At 42.1% G+C, this 19614-nt stretch overlaps 1 protein-coding gene across 2 annotated transcripts in view; it reads right to left on the bottom strand.

Moving 5' to 3' along the window:
• The window catches only part of LOC145991062 (putative G-protein coupled receptor No9), a 648328-nt gene that overhangs the window by 270728 nt on the left and 357986 nt on the right, over positions 1-19614 (bottom strand). For both annotated transcript variants that reach the window (XM_083126774.1, XM_083126776.1), the window contains exon 4: positions 4339-4373. The gene's annotated coding sequence lies outside the window, so the exon portion shown is untranslated. The remainder of the gene's footprint in view (positions 1-4338; positions 4374-19614) is intronic.

Raw genomic sequence — 19614 nt, 5'->3', positions numbered from 1 at the left:
CCGTCTTTGAACAAATGACCCTAGTTAAAAACGGAGAAAGGGCTATATGGATAGATTATGTTGTACGGATCGGAAATACGGTTCTTTAGGTGCTTAGGAAAATATTAGTACAGTAACCCCCGACTTTCGTCAATTTGCTCTTACGTAATAACTGTACGTAGCTGTCACAATACATTTCTTTATTTGAAAAGTGGAATCTCAGTTTGTTTTTATATTCTTTTATATATGTTTCATACTTTTATAGTTTATATCCGAGTAAATACTGCTGAATTATGTTTCATTTATAAATTAATACTCTGTGTGTGTGTATGTATATATTTGCTCTGCATATGGTTGGGAAGTCACGCACTGCGAGTTTCCAGCCCCTAAAAATCCAGAAGATCAGCAAAAGGTTTGTGTATCAGACAATCCAGAGATTCACTGAGACTGGTAACATGAAAGATCGCCCAAGAGTTGGTCGACTTCACACCATATGAACAGCGGCGGCTGTTAAAGGAGTGATCCCTCGCATCCGCCGAAATCCCATCCGGAAGCAAGTGATAATGGCAGAGGAGCTGAACATTTCACAACAATCAATGTTCAGGGTACTTAATGAAGACCATGGAATTGGAGCTTACCTTTAGAGTATTGGAAATTTCCTGACGCCATAAGTGAAGAAGCAGAGGGAACTGAAATCGAGACGGCTCCTGCAGCGGTACGTTGCCAATGGTCAGTGCAGGATTTTCTTCACTGATAAGAAATTGTTCGCCACTGAATAAAGGTTTAACCGTCAAAATGAAAGGGTGTATGCTTCAAACTCTCGAGAAGTTTGTGAGAGAGTTCTCAAAAATCAGAGTTGCCACCAGCCCTCCTCAGTCATGGTTTGGTGGGGGTGAGCTATGACAGTTCCACCAGGCCTCATTTTTGAGAAAATGGCTTGAAAGTCGTGCGAAAATGTATGTGGAAAGTGTCCTGGACCCTCTCGTGACACTGTTGAACCAAACAATGTTTCACAATGAATCCTGGATGTTCAAGAAATATCTGCCCCCAGTTCATAAGGCAAGGATGACGCGACGGTGACTGGAGACCAGTGTAATCTATTTCATCTCCACTTTCGATTGGCCATCTGATAGCCATGATCTCAGTACCATTGACTACAAACTGTGCCCAGCGCTAGAGGGGACTGTCTGCAAGAAGAGGCACCCTATAATTGAAAGTTAAAAGTGCTCCTTGATAGCAGCAAGGGCGGACTTTCCCATCAAGACCATCCGTGCTGCAGGAGATGTCTGGCCAATGGAAATTGAAGAAGAGGGATAAGAAAATACTTTTCTGCGCAAATAAGGAAAATAAGGATGTTAGATTTACGAGGGGAGAGTGAAAAGTTTTGAGCCTCACATGGAAGGAGTGATGCTAGGTAGTTAAATTTTTTGAGGATGTAAGGTTTAAGCTTTAGGACACTCTGTGCGAACTTTTATGAAATTAACATGTTTTCTTCTATTTTTTGTCAGGTCGAAAATGAATGAAGAGAGTGGCCGACAGGGCCGTGATTCGGCATCTCTGTCGGAAAGGCGTCACTGCACAGGCTGCTTTGGTCGAGTGTGGCTTCACCGCACTTCCCCATCCACCTTATTCCCCCGACCTGGCCCCGTCACATTTTCATCTTTTCCCTGCTATGAAGAATTAATTTCGAGGACGTCACTTCCACACGGACGAAGGCGGTCATTCAATGGCGTGAGACTCAGGACAAATCATTCTACCAGATGACTGTAAACAAATTGCAGCACAGAATGCATAAGTGCATTGATCTGGGGGGGGGGTGATTGTCGAGATTATGTGATTATGTAGAGAAATCATAATGAGAAACTGCAGCTCAAACACCCCTTCCCTGTGAGGCTCAAAACTTTTCACTCGTAGGGTAGGCAAGAGTAGAAATTCATTAATGAGAAGAATTGCTAAGGATAAGAGTTTGAGCGAAACAGCAATATCTAGGAAGTGTACTGAAACAGACTTTGCAAGGGGCAAAGATTTGTAAGCAGAATCATAATGCTGCAAAATTTCAAAAGGTATGAATATAGTAATTCTTTTAAAACAAGCACACGATATGGCGCGGAACTTGTTGAAGGGACCGACGTGAATAAACAATAAAGACGATAATAAGAACACACACAATGAAACTGTTGAAGTTATAGAAAATCATTTATCAAACACCAATTCCACAGTGCATGCTGCACAGTAACCACGTACTTTAACATCACTCCCTCTGAAATGCACACGGACTTTGCACAGAAGTATACATTGTGAACAAGACGCAACACGTCACTTTCGGAAGTTTTCCGCACTCGCCGCATCCTGTTTTGCATGATAAGGGAGTCAGATTACAATCACGATGGAAAGTACGTGTCGACAATGCTGTCATACAACAATCGTGGCATGGAAATAACTTGGGGAAAGTTATCGTGGAAACATGGATACGATTCAACAGTGAGACACGAGTAAGTAAAAGGTAGGAGTAGAGGCGAGTGAAATCTCAAGGAAATTCTGACGTGACACAATGCGGATAGGGAATGAGGAAAGTCGAGGTGGGTTGAGAAAATAAAGCTTGTTGTGTACACGTAAGGAAGTAGCGTTAAAAGAAATGAAGGAAAATATCACGAGTGGGATATTTTACGTAAGGACGCCCAAATCCATAAATACTTTCACATTCTATTATTCAAATTATCAGGATATTCAGATTATCATTTATCCGGATATTGGAATTATCCTATATTAGGATTATACTATATCCGGATTATCCTATATCAAGATTATCATATATCCGTGTATCGGAAATACCCGAATGTGTTCATTATTCATACAATTATATCCTTTATCTGGATATTCTTTTATTCGTCATATTCGTATTTCTACTCTACGCATTCTCTACAAATCCTTCATCCAATGTGTCCGTTTATCCGATTCACGGAATCTCATATTTTTAAACGTTTACGTATTTTGCCTAAAACAGAATTCTGCATTACTAAGTTCAGTGTAAATGCACAATTTTTTCCGCCGTAACAAAAAAACATAAAAGAGATACAGTTTAGAAAATAACATTCTCAGTTTGATCCTGATCCCCAGGGGTGCCAGGGGTATTTTGGAGTTGGATGGCATTGGGAGTGTCCCTATTCATCTTATCGACCCAGAAAACTACGGATTCCACACTAATATCGATAGTTTTCGATTATTTTTACATGCCACCCCTTCCCTCCACACCCCTATGGGTGCCAGGGATGTCTTGGAGTTGAACGGCATTGAGTGTGTCACTATTCATCTTAGCGACCCCGAAAACTGTGGATTTCACGCTAATATCGGTCGTTTTCGATTATTTTTTCATGTCACCCCATTCCCATTCCCAGCCCTAGGGGTGCCAGGTGTGTTTTATCCCCACAGTATTTCTTTCCAGATTGTAAGGCATATGTGTGCCAAGTTTGGTCTTCCTGAATGTCACCAATTAGCTTAGCGACTCCAAAAACTATGGATTCGACACTAATCTTGGTCATTTTTAACATTGTAATTTTCACCCCCTCTCACCCCCATCCCGATAGGTGATGAACTGGAAGTGGAACGGCATTATGAGTGTCACTATTCATCCTAGCGACCCCGAAAACTATGGATTCCACACTAATATCGGTTGTTTTCGATTATTTTTACATGTCACCCCCTCCCATCCCCACCCGGGTGCCAGGGTGTATTACCCCCACAGTATTTCTTTCCAGATTGCAAGTGATATGTGTACCAAGTTTTATTGAAATCGCTCCAGGCGTTCGAAAGTTATGCCGGAACAAACATACACACATACATCCATCGTATATTAGATTGCATAACGTGTACTAACTAACCTGTGTTATAAGAGTTGTTCAAAGTTGTTCACGTGCTATCTCGGCCCAGAGCCAAAACGAACGCACTGTATTTCCATATCCGAATTATCTGAAACGGATATCGGATAATTTGAAATCCAGTTATCAATTATCCGGATTTTGTGACCATCCGTAATTTTAAGGAGTTTATTTAAAGAGTTAAAAAGGAGAAAGGAAGGGGGAAATCAAGACATAGCGGGGGGGAGAAACTAGAAAACCAAGGAAATAGTACTTGCAAAATAATAAGCCTGCCACAAATTAAGATCAAGTTCCTTCTTGAAAATCAATGAAAGGAATCATTATTACGAGAAATAATACAAAAATACGGTAAAACGTTTTGGAAAAGTTAAAGTTACTGAAAATATGAAATATTTACATAAATTACAAATAAGTAGAAATCTGAAGATGGAATGTTTAATAAAAATAAACTCTTATCAATGTACTTAACAAATACCTCCCTTACCTTAGTTCAGGCGACGTGGCTGCTTCTCAGGGTATCTAGAAAGAAAGAGTCTATAAATAATACTGAAAAAAAAACATTTATCTTACATGTAACGCTAAAGAAATCTTTCGAAAGGAAAATAATAAAAAAAAATCTATGTGTCTCGACTAGTGAAGATTTTTTCGATAGAATTTTATGAAGAATTGAAACGGCCACACGGTTGTAACGAACATTATTTTGACGACAGAGATGTAAAGACAGGCTGCATTGCTTTCTAGCTTCGAAAATAAGGACGGGAGAAAGGTAACTATTTGTACGCCGTGAAGCTTCTGCTTGGAAGAACAACTTGTGAGAGAGAAGTCAATATGGTTGGTTGTTCTGTTGTTTCTATGCAATTTTATATTTGTTGATGACAATGTTGTTTCTTGATTGATTTAGTTTATTTTACTTCGTTTTTCTGACACTTTTGCCTAATTGCGCAGATAAGGATGAGTGATGATGTGATGAAATTGATGAGGGACACACAAAGAACACCATGGCCAGGACGGTATTCGGACCCGAGACCGCGCTGTGCTAACCACTCCGCCACGGAGGCCGGCCAATGTTGCTTGTGTGATCGCTTCTATAGAGCATTCCCTGACATTCGCTACGAGACTCTGCGGCAAGCGGCCCGGCGTCAGAGCTTGTCTTTCCCGGTAAACGGGGTCCGCGACAGTCGCACGCTACAGTGTTTTTTTTCGCTCTCTTTTCCTTTCTGTTGACGTTGCAGACTGACGCCAGTATAATCCTCCCTCGGAAGTTGTGTTGTGTCGTGTCCGTGTGTTGAACATTGTGGCTTAATATGGCACCACAAAAGTTTACATTACTACAAAGGATTTATCTTGTCGAGTGTTACTTCGGAAAGAGGAATTGTGGAGAAGTGCCACGACGTTTTGCAACGAAATTTCCTGGTGTTCCCGTTCCACATAGGACCACTATTTTAAACCTCGTAAATAAGTTTAGAGTAACAGGGTCAGTTCTGAATAAAAGTGGAAAGAAAACCCCGCGTGTACTTACTGAGGAAAAACTCGATGAGATAGGACAAAGGTTAGAACAGTCTCCTCGGAAATCTATCCGCCGCCTCTCACAAGAAACGGGTGTTTAAAAAACCACAGCATTTAGAGCCGCTAATTCTTAAATTTAAGCCCTACAAAATGTAAAAGTATACGAAGACAATCCGCACACCATCCGTGAATTAAAAGAGAGTATTGTACGAGAAATCGGGAGAATAACAGTAGACGAACTTGCACAATATGGCAACTGTAATTTTAATAGCCGACTCTAGCGACTGTCGCGGACCCCGTTTAACGGGAAAGACAAGCGCTGACGCCGGACCGCTTGCCGCCGAGTCTCATAGCGAATGTCAGGGAATGCTCGTATTATGTATTTCTAGAAAAAAAGAAGACAAGTTCTGAAAAACTCCTAAAAGAAAATTATGGAAGAATTTTTACCAAAATTTATTTTCGGTAAAGTTATTTTTTTGTAAAAGAAATGGTGAAGAAAGTGATTTTTTATGAGAAGATTAAACGTGTGTGAAAGTTTTCGAAAAACTGAATTTTGTAAAAAACTTAAAACTAATTTGATTTGATTTTTGTTATACCTAGGTATAGCTTTTCTGCAACTTTTGGCTTATCGCGACGATGAGGACTAGTGATGATATGAGATTGATGAAGGGGCACACACAAAGAACACTCAAACCCGGGCCGGGATTCGAACCTGTGTATTTTTTCTTTGTCTGTTGTGTAAAACAACAAAGACGGCCCCCGTAGCGGAGAGGTTAGCACAACGCGCTACGACGCCAGGGTCCAGGGTTCGAATCCCGGCCTGGGCATTGATGTTTGTGAGTGCATATTCATCAATTTAATGTCATCACTCATCCCCATCTTCGCAATTAGCCAAAAGTGGCACAAAAGCGAAGTAAAATAAAGCAAATTTATAATCAATTGTCTAAAACAAATAGTTTGAGAATAATGTTACCGAGTTGGGGCAGTGTCTAGAATGCTTTCAAATATTTCCATAATTCACCATCAAAGCGTAAGTGTTCGGAAAAACCCTGGTTTCCAACCTTCCAGCAATGTGGTTCGAAGATCAGTTTCACTTGGCAACGCTGGCCCAGGAAACCTTGCTTCCACAATGCAGTGTTTTGTAAGGAAATACGACCCCACAGAGAAGGATGTGGAGAAGAGGAGGGGGGAGGCTTTCGCGACCAGCCGAGCGTAAAGAAGTGTGGGTGGGCGTGACGTACAGGACACCCGAGAACAAGAGAGGGTGGGGGAGAGTTTCCACACTCGGACTGTTTTACATAATGGGGCGTATGTAGAGCACGCTGAGCGGAATGGCCTTTGGGGAGGAGGTTTTTAAGACCAGCGAACGGCCGCGAGGTCGTTGTGTAGTTGTTGCTCTGACAGAAGGAGGAGGCCCCGCAGTAAACACTCATGTGTCGCGAAAGCCGTGGTCCATGTTTATTTATTTATTTATTGCAATTTCCAGTACAGCAGAAGCCATTTTAAACCGGAAAGAAACAACAGTAAAACAGTAGACTAGTATTTAAAAAAACACACAAAATAATATAAAATAAAATAAACAAGCCAATACAGTACCAAGGTGAACAGGTTATTTTCACTACTTATGTACAATTTTTTTATATGTTGGTGATAAAAAACTAATATGAACTGAATATACGAAGGTCACTATTTATATTTTGAGCCTTGGCAACACTGATTGAAGTTAGGCGCGATTTGACGTTTGCACGGAATCGTCTGGCATTATTGACCATAACGTACTTCAAATGTTTTGTCAATAGCTTCATTTGTGTTGTTTATGTTGCCTTGGAGATTGCGCGACAACAATAAAATGGAATTAATTCGTGAACATTTTCGTGCGATGATTTTTTACGATTTTCGACGTGGATTATCAAGACAAGAGTGCATCGATCAACTTACTTCCACATTTGGCGATGAAGCCCCATCCTTTGCCACTGTGAAACGCTGGTATAACGAATTTAATCGTGGCCGCCATTCGCTCACCGACGAGATTCGCGAAGGTCGTCCAAAATCAGTTGTTGTTCAAGAAAACATTGATGCTGTGCAAAACCTAATACTGCAAGATCGTCATGTGACATACTGTGAGATTGAGGCAACCATAGGCATTAGTTCCACCAGCATATATAAAATATTACATGATCATTTAACTGTGAGAAAGGTATGTTCTCGTTGAATCCCACACAATTTGACAAAAACTGAAGAAGACGCTCGCGTCAATTGGTGCAAACAAATGCTCAATAAATAAAAACGTGGTGCTTCAAAAGACGTATATAAGATTGTAACAGGTGACGAATCATGGATATATGCATATGAGCCGGAACGTAAACAGCTGTCGACTGTATGGGTGTTTCAAGATGAACCCAATCCAACAAAAGTTGTTCGCGCTCGAAGCACATCGAAACAAATGGTCGCCTGTTTTTTTTCGGGAAAACTGGTCATGTGGCAACTGTGCCTTTAAAGGAACGTAGAACGGTCAACTCTGAATGGTACACAACAATTTGTTTGCCAGAGGTCTTCGGTCAAATACGGTAAACAAACAAACGCCGTCGGATCATTCTTCATCAAGACAATGCCAGCTGTCACACATCTCGTCTAACAACCGACTATATGAACAGTCAACAAATCGAATTGATGTGTCATCCGCCGTACAGTCCTGATTTGGCACCCAATGACTTCTTCTTGTTCCCGAATGTCAAGAATAAATTGCGTGGACAACGATTTTCGTCGGCGGAAGACGCCGTTGATGCGTTCAAAAACCATATTATGGAGGTGTCTCAAGAAGATTGGAAAAACTGCTTTGACAAATGGTTCGAACGAATGAAAAAGTGTATTGACCATAAAGGAGAATACTTCTAAAAACAATAAAGCAGTTTTCAATGCCAAATTCCTGTTTTTTCATTGTTAGGCTCAAAATATAAATAGTGGCCCTCGTATCTACTTGGTTTGAAATTATGCTGAATTGGTTCGGTAGCCTATGGAATAATGAACGTTGTATGAGTGAAAGCCTGGGAGTTGCAGTGGAAAGTATTAAACAAGGGAGATATCGCTCCGTATCCATTTGCAGGCCGTTCCAAACACGTAAGAGAGGACAGTTTGCTTCTGAAACAATAATGAACTTTACATATCTAAGGAGCTTCTATCGCTAGCGACACTTGCGTAGGGAAGTTTGTTACGCAGCGGTATGGCCCTAAAGCAAGATGTACCGGAATGATTTGCTGTGTTTTCCCCACACAGTTGCGAACAACACAAGAACAAAAATAGAAATACGCCTGTTTATATTGCTATCACACAAAATAAATAAACGGTGTATGCAAATTCATGACAAAAGTTTCAAAAGTACATTGTCATCAAAGACGCTCGCAGAGATTGCCAGGGACGACTTGCCCCCCACCCCCTCCTGAAATTATGTAAAAACCAGCTTGGGGAAAGGTGGAGAGATGTCTCTATGTATCAACATTGAGAAAATGCGGTGGGTTGGGGGGATACATAAGCAATTTATCCTAGTGAGGGATATTTTATGAGACTTTTCTTAACTACGGGGGAGATCATCACCCGCATTTCCCCCATCCCTTGAGAAAAAATCTTACTGGCGGCCTTGTTGTCATTACTATTTCACCTGCTCATATAAACAAGCCTTTGTACTGTCACACGTAGTTCCACTGGCAGAAATCTGGTTTTAGTCCAAGGATCCTAAGAAGTGCGTTGGTTTGTCGAAAGAAAAGGAGGGTCCCGGGTTCGATACCCGGTGGAGGCACATAGTGGTTCGGATCCCACTTTAAACTGTAGGTCCAGTCCCGATTAGCCTTACTGTGCACAAAGTGGACTTAAGACACCATCTCAATCAATCTAAAGAAAAGGAACACCAGTAAATATTCATAGTACGTTATGCAAAAAAGTAGCAAAGGACCACAAGTGAAAATATATAGAAATAAGAGAGGGAAAGAAAACGTAAATACAATTTCTCACTAAAAACAAAGGAGAACAAAGTATTCATAGCAATAACAGCTCTCAGATACTTTCTTCTAATTTCCCTTTGCCTTGAAGGTTACTAAATACTTCTTTTTAGCAGCGTCTTGTGCAAGTAACAGTAGATAAAGATAGGAGGTAGTAAGTCTTCACTTTACCAAAAAAAAAAAGTCCATTCAAGAAAGTAGATTTCGACACGCTTCCATTCTTCCCTACAGATTTCAACACTTGCAGTCCTCCATTCATTCTCTCCTGTAGATTATTTTCTCCACGAATGTCCCAGCGGCGATGAGGGTTAATGATGATTTAATGCAAGTGATGAACGGACACTCACAAGTAACACCGACGCCCAAGCGAGGACTCGAACCCGAGAACTTCGGTGGCGAGATCTAAAATCGATCATTTAATGCGCTCGGCCAAAGACCCGCCGTCACAGTTAAATAAGTCCGTACCTGGGTTCATCCTTGTCAACATTAAAGCTCCACTGCCGAACTGCGTGGCGGCTTCCTTATTAGGGGTGTAAGGGGTGACCTTCCACTTAATACATCCTGGACTGCATTTTGCAGACTAACGAGGCTCTGGCGTCTGGTCTTTGGCCAGTATAATTCTGTGTGTTGTCCTGTTTCTTTGTCCTTGTGTGTGCTGAGTGCTCCTTTGCAGCCTCAGCTTTTAACCGAAGTCGGAATATTTTAGTTACACGACATTACAGTTATGCTATTTTAGTTATGGTAAGGGGCTGGACCCCGTATAACGTGACGGTTGCAAAATAGCCAAAGTTCTGACGCACCCGAAATTCTAAATTCAAATTCAAAAAATTCTACTTCATTCATCATAGATCCACCGTAGGAACTCTGAATCGGATAGCTATCCCGTTTCGAATGTCTCCTCTACCACACTTCCGTTGGATTTATAAGCGTACTAACGCTTTTTACTCTAGTGGATAGAAATTTCATTTTCTAATGTTCAAAACGTTAGTATATAGGGTGGCTGAAAATAAACAGAATCAACCCCTACCTTACCATGATTTTATCGCACTCTCCCTCGCTGTTATCCATGATTTATAACGAGATACGAAATTTCTTCCACCCTTGTACGAGAGAAATCTCTGTGGTTACAGAAAAGCATGTTGTTAAGGATGATGTTACGTGCTTGTCTATCAAAGAGCCCCTTAAGGGATAATGATGAAATTGGATTATTGGTTCCGCTTCTTTGCTGTACGAAACACGAGAAAACTCAAAGAAGTTCCTGGAAATCTTCTTCAAACTCAAACTCCTACGGTGCACGAGTTTGACATTGATGACCAATCAAGTGCTTTACCAAAAAATGAAAAATAAAGAGTGGATGAAAATTGAGATGTTTTCTAAAACCGTTCAATTGACATGATATTCTTCCTCAAAGGAACATATTTCTGACTACTGGAATCCCAATTACTACCGCGGCATTACTTCCTTTTTCTGCTTAACAGTGATGTGACTGTCGTATTCGTCAAACAGGTCTATTCACCCATACAGGTTCGTCGTTTATTTATGCTCCCTACTCATTTCGCTAGGTATATTCCTGTAGATTTCAACATACTTGTTCTATATCCACACTTCCCTGCAGAAATCTGCACACACATTACATATCAATTCTTCCCTGCAGATATCTACACGCACAAGCAGCTTTTCCCTGCAGATTTTACTCGGCAGATTTCACTCGGCATGTTCCAAATCCATTCTTCGTGTAAATATTTGGACTCGTGCAGATTTCGCGACACGTTCCATATCAATTCTTACCTGCATATATCAATATCGATAGCTAGTTTCAGCTACTGTGTGTCTTAACAACTTTACTGCCATCCATTTCAACTTCCAACTCTCGTCGTCTTATTGTTATCCTCACAGTCGTGCTTGAGTCATGAAATGTAGTTGTTCAATCATTCAATCTTGGTATTGGTTTAGGGTGTCATTTTAAAGTCATTCTTTCCTTCCTTGGCATATAAATGTGATCTGAAAGATACTTCAGTTTTACTGTGATAAATTTCAGAACTTCGATTTTTTCTGCCACTTTTGGCTAATCGCGAAGGTGGGGATGAGCGATGACAAAGTGAAATTGATGAAGGGACACTCATAAAGATCACTCAGGCCTAGATTCGTACCTTGGACCTCGTAGCGCGATGAGTTAACCACTCTGCTATGGAGTTCGGAAGTTATGGATATTAGTTTCCTTATGGAACATCTGTAGTCTCCTAGGCACGGATTTGAAATTTTCAGTAGATATGAATAATCCTAATATTTGCATTACAAATTCAGATATGTAAATTGTGCATCTGACTGCAACTCTGATTTCTTGACCAAACGACCACAAAAAGTTGAAAAACTCACTTTTTCTCCCCGTTCCGCGCCTCATTTATTACGCTGACGACGTTTCACGGGCGCAAAAAGGCAGTGATGAGTGAAAGATGAGCTCTCATCCCCTCATCCTCTCATCTTTCTCATTCTCTTTTTATTCTCTCATCTTCCTCTCATCCTCCTCTCATCCTCCCATCTTTCTCTTATCCTCTCATTTTTTTATTTTCTTATTTTCTTATTTTTTGAAAGATGAGTGCATCTTATCGTAATTTTCCAAGTCTGGGACCAAATGTTTATATATCATGACCTACGTAAACCTCTTTTCTTATTCTCTTATTCTCTCATTCTCTTATTTTTTGAAGGATGAGTGCACTTTATCGTAATTTTCCAAGTTTGGGACCAAATGTTTATATATCGTGATCTTCGTAAACCTCTCTTCTCATCCTCTCATTCTCTCATTCTCTCTACCTTTAGAATATTGTCGTCAACATTAGAGATGAAGTTGGAGTGCTGGAATCAACGGGGCCAAATGTTTATATATAGTGACCTTCGTAAACCTCTCTCTCGGGGGGGGAAGGATGTGGCATATACACACGCGCGCGCTCTCATCTTCTCATTTTCTTATTCTCTCATTCTCTTATTCTCTCATCCTCTCATCTTTTGAAAGATGAGTGCATTTTATCGTAATTTTCCAAGTCCGGGACCAAATGTTTATATATTGCGACCTACGTAAACCTCTCCTCTCATCTTCTCATCTTCTCATTTTTGAAAAATGAGTGCACCTTATCGTAATTTTCCAAGTCCGGAGCCAAATGTTTATATATATCGTGACCATCGTAAACCTCTCCTCTCACTCTCTTATTTTTTGAAAGATGAGTGTACCTTATCGTAATTTTCCAAGTCCGGAGCCAAATGTTTATACATATCGTGATCTTCGTAAACCTCTCTCTCGGGGAGGGAACGATGTGCCACACACATACGTGCGCGCGCTTATGTATTGTAACACAAACAAACAAACAAATAATAATTGTTGTTTTTTAGGATGCCTGGCCCCTATAACCTCGCCAGGGTGCGTGGTGCCCAACCAAAAATGTAAAAGTTTTCTAATGGCTGCGGTTATAGATTACCGCACCTCTGTAGAGTTTCACGTGTTTTTTTTTTTCCCCCAAACTTCCATGAAACCCTACAGAGGACCTCCGTAATGCATGCAACGTGTACTAACGACTCTAGTGTTATTTTGATGTTGTGATATTTTTTGGATATAGAGTTTTATTATGAGATAGATAAAAATGATTATGTTTATTATAATATTTTCTTGATGAAGATGGAGAATGTATGTGTGTGTGTTACAAATAAAGTTGCATGCTTATTTTTTTAGTGTGTGTGTATATGTTTTTGATGTTTCGACAGCATCTGAAACGATAAAAAAGAAATTTTATTGTTAATTTTCACGTGTAAAAACAACAACAAAATTTTTGTGCAAATTTTCTGATTGTCTCGTGCTATAGTGCAAAAAGATATTGTAACTGATCTGAACTAGTGAAATTCGTATTGTGCCATTGTAACTGATTGTGCTAGTGCAGAAAATTTCTTATTGTGTAAGAAAATAGATGATAAAAACTTGTTAAAACTGCTCTGTGACCCTCTCGTTCTTCACGTCGTAGGCGAAGGACTTCTCTGCAATCAGGATGACACTGCATAGGGTATCCTCGGGCAAGGCATCGTGGAACTCGCAGACGACCTTGATGTTGGTTCGATCGTTGACCACCACCTGCTTTCTCTTAGATGTGTTGATGACGGTCATGGGTCTCCGTGCTTTGAACTCGCTGGACGTGTAGTACATGTCCACGCTTCCCTCGGTCACGCGTTTGTAAGCCGAAAACGCTTCGTAAAGTTTGAGGTAATCGTTTTTGGTCACGTCAAGATTGTAATTCTCGCGCGGGAACACTTCATTGCGTCCATTCTTCAGATAAACGTTCTTGATCTTGCAGTCGTCGAATTTGCTGGAATCTTTTTCCTGATTCTTATCGCGTCCGGTCTGAAAGAGCACAACGACGAAATCTGGCATGTCGAACTGTATGTTGTTGAACTGAGTCGTCACGTCGAATTCCATGTGACTTCCCGCCGCCACCTTCTGTACGCACTGGTAACCGTGAAAGTGAATCGCCACCTGCGGACTTTTCAAGATCTCCGCTTTGTACTTGAGGGCGTAGTTCGTTTCGTATTCCACCACAGGCATTCTCAATTCCATGCTCCGGATGACGCACTTGGCTGCTTCGGGTAAAGTGTTGGCTATCGGCGTGGTGCCGTCCGGACCCAAAGTAGCGTATCGCATCAGTACGTCGTTGTCGTTGGCCGCTCTTCGAAACGTGACTCTCAGTCCTCCCTTCCACATGATCTCCTTGTAGTCCGAGAAGAAACCAGGCAGCAGACGCATGGGAAAGAGCACCGTGTGACTTCTCGTCGATATTTTGGTCCCGGCTTCGAATCCCCCGGCCTGGTAGTACGCTGCGTCCGTTTTGGATAATTTCAACGTTCCCACTGCCGTCGACGTGATGCCTGGATAATCTATTCTGTCGATGACGGTGTTGTGTTTCCTCACCTCCACCTGCGAGAACAGGTGAGGCACGAAGTTGTCTACGAGTATCAAGTTTGCTGCTGCGGGAAACGCGTCTCCGCTTTCTTTCTTCACCACGTCGAATTGAAGGTAGAGGTCTGCTCTGTGGGGATGAATGAACCCATCGCCTACGTCAACGTCGTATTCGATCTCCCTGTTCGCCTCGTTGAGATTGGCGAACGTGCGACGGTTGGGAGGGAAAGATTGCAATTCGTAACTTTCGATTTGCTCCATTTTACATGTATGGTTATTTATTATACGTTGATCTCCACGATGGCAGTAGTTGTTGCACCTGCGAAATCTACCACGTCTCCTTTTTCGTTCGTCACCACCAACTCTATGTCGTCTATGCGGTTGCGACATACTGGAAAATAGATCGGCGAAGAGGGTGTGTAGATGATCGGTTCCATGAATTCGGAACTTGGTTTGAAAGTGGCTATGATTCCCGTCTGCTTGTGACTTCCTAATCCGTCCGAGGATTTCGTGATCATACCTTCCGCCACGTTGCAGTGTACGTTCAGAGTCTCTATGGCCAAAAATTTAGGAATGTTTGTTGCCACGTGCTTGATGCCAGCTTCGAGTTTTGTGTTGTTCTCGAAACCTAAAAGTTCTCCTATGGTGCCCAGGTCCACGGTCTCCGTCGCCGACAGGATTTCCACTCTGTGCGTGACCGAATTTTGAGAAAGGTACGTGCCTTTGGGTAACTGAGCTTGCAAAGTGGAAAGATTGTATTGTCCTGGTGTGACGACGATGTGTTCGCTTCCGACGCTAATTTTGTTGTTGTGCTGCGTAACATTAGGTATGAGGTACATGCTGTAGAATGCACGCAGAGCCACGGATTTAGGATAGACGATGTTGTCGTGCAGCGTGAGTTTCAAGATTGAAGATTCGCTCGTGAGATGGAACACGCCCATCCTAGTGATGCTGTTTCAGGTTCCACAGTACTTTCTGGAAATCTTCGACCGTAGGGTTATTTATTTTAGAGAGAAACGCGAGCACGGAGAGGCAGAGATGACCGCAGTTCACGTCTCCGAAATCTTGAATGCGTTCGTCGTTGTAGTATATGGAGGTTTTGCTTGTTTTCAGATAATGAACTAAATTTGTAGGTGGAACACCTCCGAAAGAATCGAAAACGAATGCTTTATCATTATCGTTTTTGTGGTAACATATCCAATGCGTGCCTGGATTTTCTTGGCCGTCCAAGTTGACTACTCCGCATTCTCTTCTTTTGACGCTTGAAGGTAACGAGTCGGACATGAAAACTCCTCTGAAGTGTTTGATTTGTAACGGTTCGATCAGAGATTCAATGTCTCGGTTGGTGAGTGCTTCTGTTTCTTTTTTTTATATTTCTTCAAAGCATCGAGGTTGCTTTTTTGTTTTTTGGTTATACCTTTCCCCTTCTTCTCCATGGCCAGGTTGTGACGTTTCTGTTCTTCCAATTCCGCCTTGTTCTTCTTCGAGTCGATGACGGTTTTCGCAATGGCGGCACTTCCGCCGGCCAAACTTCCAACGGCCCCCAATGCTGCCAGGATGGCCGGGATGCTGAATATGAAACCTCCGATCTTTTGCTGTTTCCGCGAACGCTGCAACCTTTTCAATTGAGGTGTGCTGAGCAGCAATTTCATTCCATGTCCTTTCGACAAGCAAGAACGTTTCTTCTCGCGTTGTTTCTTGGTGAGTAACCCATCGAGGGTACCTAGATTTTTTAGATTCGAATATGGTATCTGGTACACGACACCCTTGGGCTTCATGTTGATGCTCTATGTGTTATTTTCACGGTATGTTATTTATATATATTCTGAGATTTTTTCTTGTGTAGTTTTTTACGGTATGTTATTTATATATAAATATTCTGAGATTTTTTTTTCACGGCCCCGCAGTCGCTACACAAATTCTATTACGTGCTTTGTTTTCTTGCCAAGAAGTTCCTTTGTCCCCTTGTACACGATTCGAGTTTTGTTCTCGATTAAAATAGATAACTTCTCATCCGATAACATGTTAGCATATCGATCTGGTAAAAATAGACTGTATTGTGCGTTGAGCAACAGGCGTACCTTGGGACCATACTGGGTAGAAACGATTGAACCGGAAGTTATCGTGTAAGATTTGTCGACTTCCAATTCCCGAATTTTTACATACTCGACTGACAAATTTAGCATTTGTTTTAATGCTTGGAGATCACTCATTTTTTCAGTTGTCATATCGAAGAAGAGAAATTTTCAGTGTGTGTGTTAGGGAAATTTAATTGTTTTTCACCATGTGTGTTATTTATATATACCAAAGTTTATTTTTTTTCACGATGTGTGTTATTTATATATCAAGTTTTTTTTTGATGCGTATATATATATATATTATTATTTTTTTAACAAAGGAAGAAAGTTCGTGCTTTGGAAAACGCGAGGATGTGCGTAGTGATATCTTCCGTCTCCTGCATAGACTTGTACCAATCATCAGTATACCGTCTTCTTCCCTGCCTTGCCTCGTACAGCTCGTCCGACCTATCGTTCAATTTCTCCCCTGCAGCCGAAAGCAGAATGTTGAGATCACCGCACCTCAGGCCGCTGATCTCCCGAAGAAGGTCCTTGAGAACCATTTCACAAGGGATGCGAAATTCCGGCGTCGTTCTTGCTATGATTACAAGTTTATTAACATCTCCGTTTACTACTTTCTTGAATATTTTAGATAGTAGTTCGTGCGGCAAATCAGTTATACGAGACATGTTGTTTTTTTTACGGTATGTTATTTATATACCCCACCCCAATTTTTGTTTCGTGTTCATGGCGATGGTGGTACCCAGTGCGGCGACCCGTTCACCCAGCGATGCGTCTCTGCTCACGAACCTTTCGAAAGCTGCGTGCTCTAACTTTCTGTCTGCTTCGTGACGTGCATCCAGATCCGTCTGCGTGGTGTTGTAAGCAATGTCGTGATCTTTGCATGCCGCGTCCAACGGATTCACACCCTTGTCTCCTCTCTCCAATCTTTTCTCGAGTTTGGTACCCGGTCCGCAGTACTGGTAGCCAGGTAGATGCATCTCGAAAGGTAACTTGTTGATGATGTCGTTTACGAGCCCCTTTCCTTCGGCCACGTTCCAAAATTTCGGAGGCAGCGTGTTGATGATTTTGATGAGGTAACCTATGCCCTTGTCGTCGTTCACGATGAAGTTGGAAAGTTTCGTGCTGATCATGTCCACGATGCCAACCTTCTCGTTGTAGAAATTACCGTTGCCTGCATTCTCTTCGCCGGCTATCACCAACAATCGGTCCACGAGTTTCCTAACGTCGTCCACCCAAACGAATTCTTTGGGTAACGTGTTGTAGCGTTTGACGCCGCTGCCTGTTTTGACCTGGTTCCAAATCGGTTTGATGAGATTCCTGTACTTCTCGCCGCTGCTCGATTTCACCCTATTCTGCGAGGCGTCGTTGTTCTGGTACAAGGCATCCGTCATGATCAGAATTTCCTTGTAACTTTGGTAATCTTCGTCGGTGTAATCTTTCGGCTGCTTTTTGGCGACGAGTTCCCACAGTCCCACCGTACCCGGATACCTGTTCCAACTATCCTTGTCGCCTAAATTGACTTTAATGTCGTTGCCTTCGAAGGTCACCTTCGATTTCCCAATCTTCCACACCACACCGCCGCCTTCGCTGGTTTCCATGCTGGGATACAATCCGAACACTTCATCCTTGTCGAATTTCCCCGTGCTCAGGTAGTCTCGTGCCAAAGGTCCCAACTCGATTTTATCCGAAGACGTGCTACCAATGGCTCGACGTCGTGCCGGTGCATCCTTCAGTTCGAACGGCGTCGAAGGAATGCTTGAAATAGGCGTGGGTACAGCATAACTTTTAGCTGCGAGCGGTACGAGTTCATTAATCAAATTTTTATTTTGTTCCGTGACACTTTTAATTTCTTTACCTAGACCGCTGATGGCATCAATCACAGGTTGATCCTCACGTTTCTTCTCTTCGTAGAATCCGCGATTCTCGGATTTCCAACCTTTGAAGCGTTTCGCGAGGTAATCGCGAAGCTTGAGATTTTCGTCTTCAATTTTTCGTTTCCTCATGACGTTATTTATATACGTCGTTTCTCACAACGTTGCAACGTTTAGAAAGTCGTTGACTTTGTTTCTGTATTTTCCATCGTTGGGTTTCCTCGTCATGTCGATCGTCATGAATCCGAAATCGTCAGCGTTCCAGCAAGAAGAGCAGCCTTCCGAAAATTGATTGTAGTTCATGTCTCCGCCTACGTAGTCATCGTACGCGTGCTTGAGGTTGGTGTGATCTTGACGAAACAAACACATGAAATTAGCATTGTCACGTACTAACTGTTTTGGAATTTTGGAAAACGTTTGAGCTAGGTAGAAGCAATCCATTCCTTTGTGACGACCTTGCGTGAAAAAGTTGCGAATTTCATTTTGATTTTCCAGGATGGCGTCGTCGAACACAACGACTGAATTTTCACGACAATCGTCGAGTGGTTTTATTTCCGAGGCGAACGTTGCAATGTCCAGACCATCGTACAGTTTCATCAGTTGCTGGTATTTGGATTGCTCCAAACTTTTCGAGAACACGTACAGGTGCCTGTTCTTCCAATTTAACCAATTCGGTGCGAGGAGAAAATTGTCCACGAGCAGTGTCGTTTTCCCACACCCCGAAGGACCTACGATCAGACAGCGGATGCTGTCGGGAAGCAATTCGCCGTTCTTTTTTTTTCTCGTTTGACTTTCTGGATCCGGTAGACGCTTCACCACGTTCCACGTACTCACAAGATCACTTCGTCCGCGTCGATCCAACTTGTTTCCGGAAGTCCCAGCCATTTGACAAACAGTTTGTCACCTTTCCTACGCAATACTTTCTCGATGAGGTACGTGTCGGGGTGTTTAGTTTTAGAGAGTTCCTCCTCGTAGAAGCGCCCCAATAAAATTTCACCGCCACTGTCTTTTATTATATACGTGTGACGGTTCCCGGGTAGAACTCGAACCACGGTAAAAAGTTCAGTACTCCAGTTTCGTGTAAAACCCCTGTCGAACGTTCGCTTCAATTTACTAACCCTCACCTGTTCTCCAATTTTGTATTTAGCTTTTTTTGTCGTGGGCGTGTACTTTGGACAGTAAACGCTAGAAATTAAACGTTGCTCGTCAGACCTGGTAACGTCAGCTGGCTTCATGCCTATCGTTCCGTGCCGTGTGTGATTATAGTCGCTAACAAGTTCCGGAAGAATAGTAACCCACTTGTAGCTTCCCTGAAGCGTGACCACATGCGTGATTTCAGAGTGCGATTGAATCTTTCCACGATGCTGGCCTTGACGT

This window comes from Lepisma saccharinum, chromosome 8 (assembly GCF_977018435.1).
Source record: "Lepisma saccharinum chromosome 8, izLepSacc3.1, whole genome shotgun sequence".
Taxonomy (NCBI): Eukaryota; Metazoa; Arthropoda; class Insecta; order Zygentoma; family Lepismatidae; genus Lepisma; species Lepisma saccharinum.
This window is presented reverse-complemented; position numbering and strand designations above follow the sequence as displayed.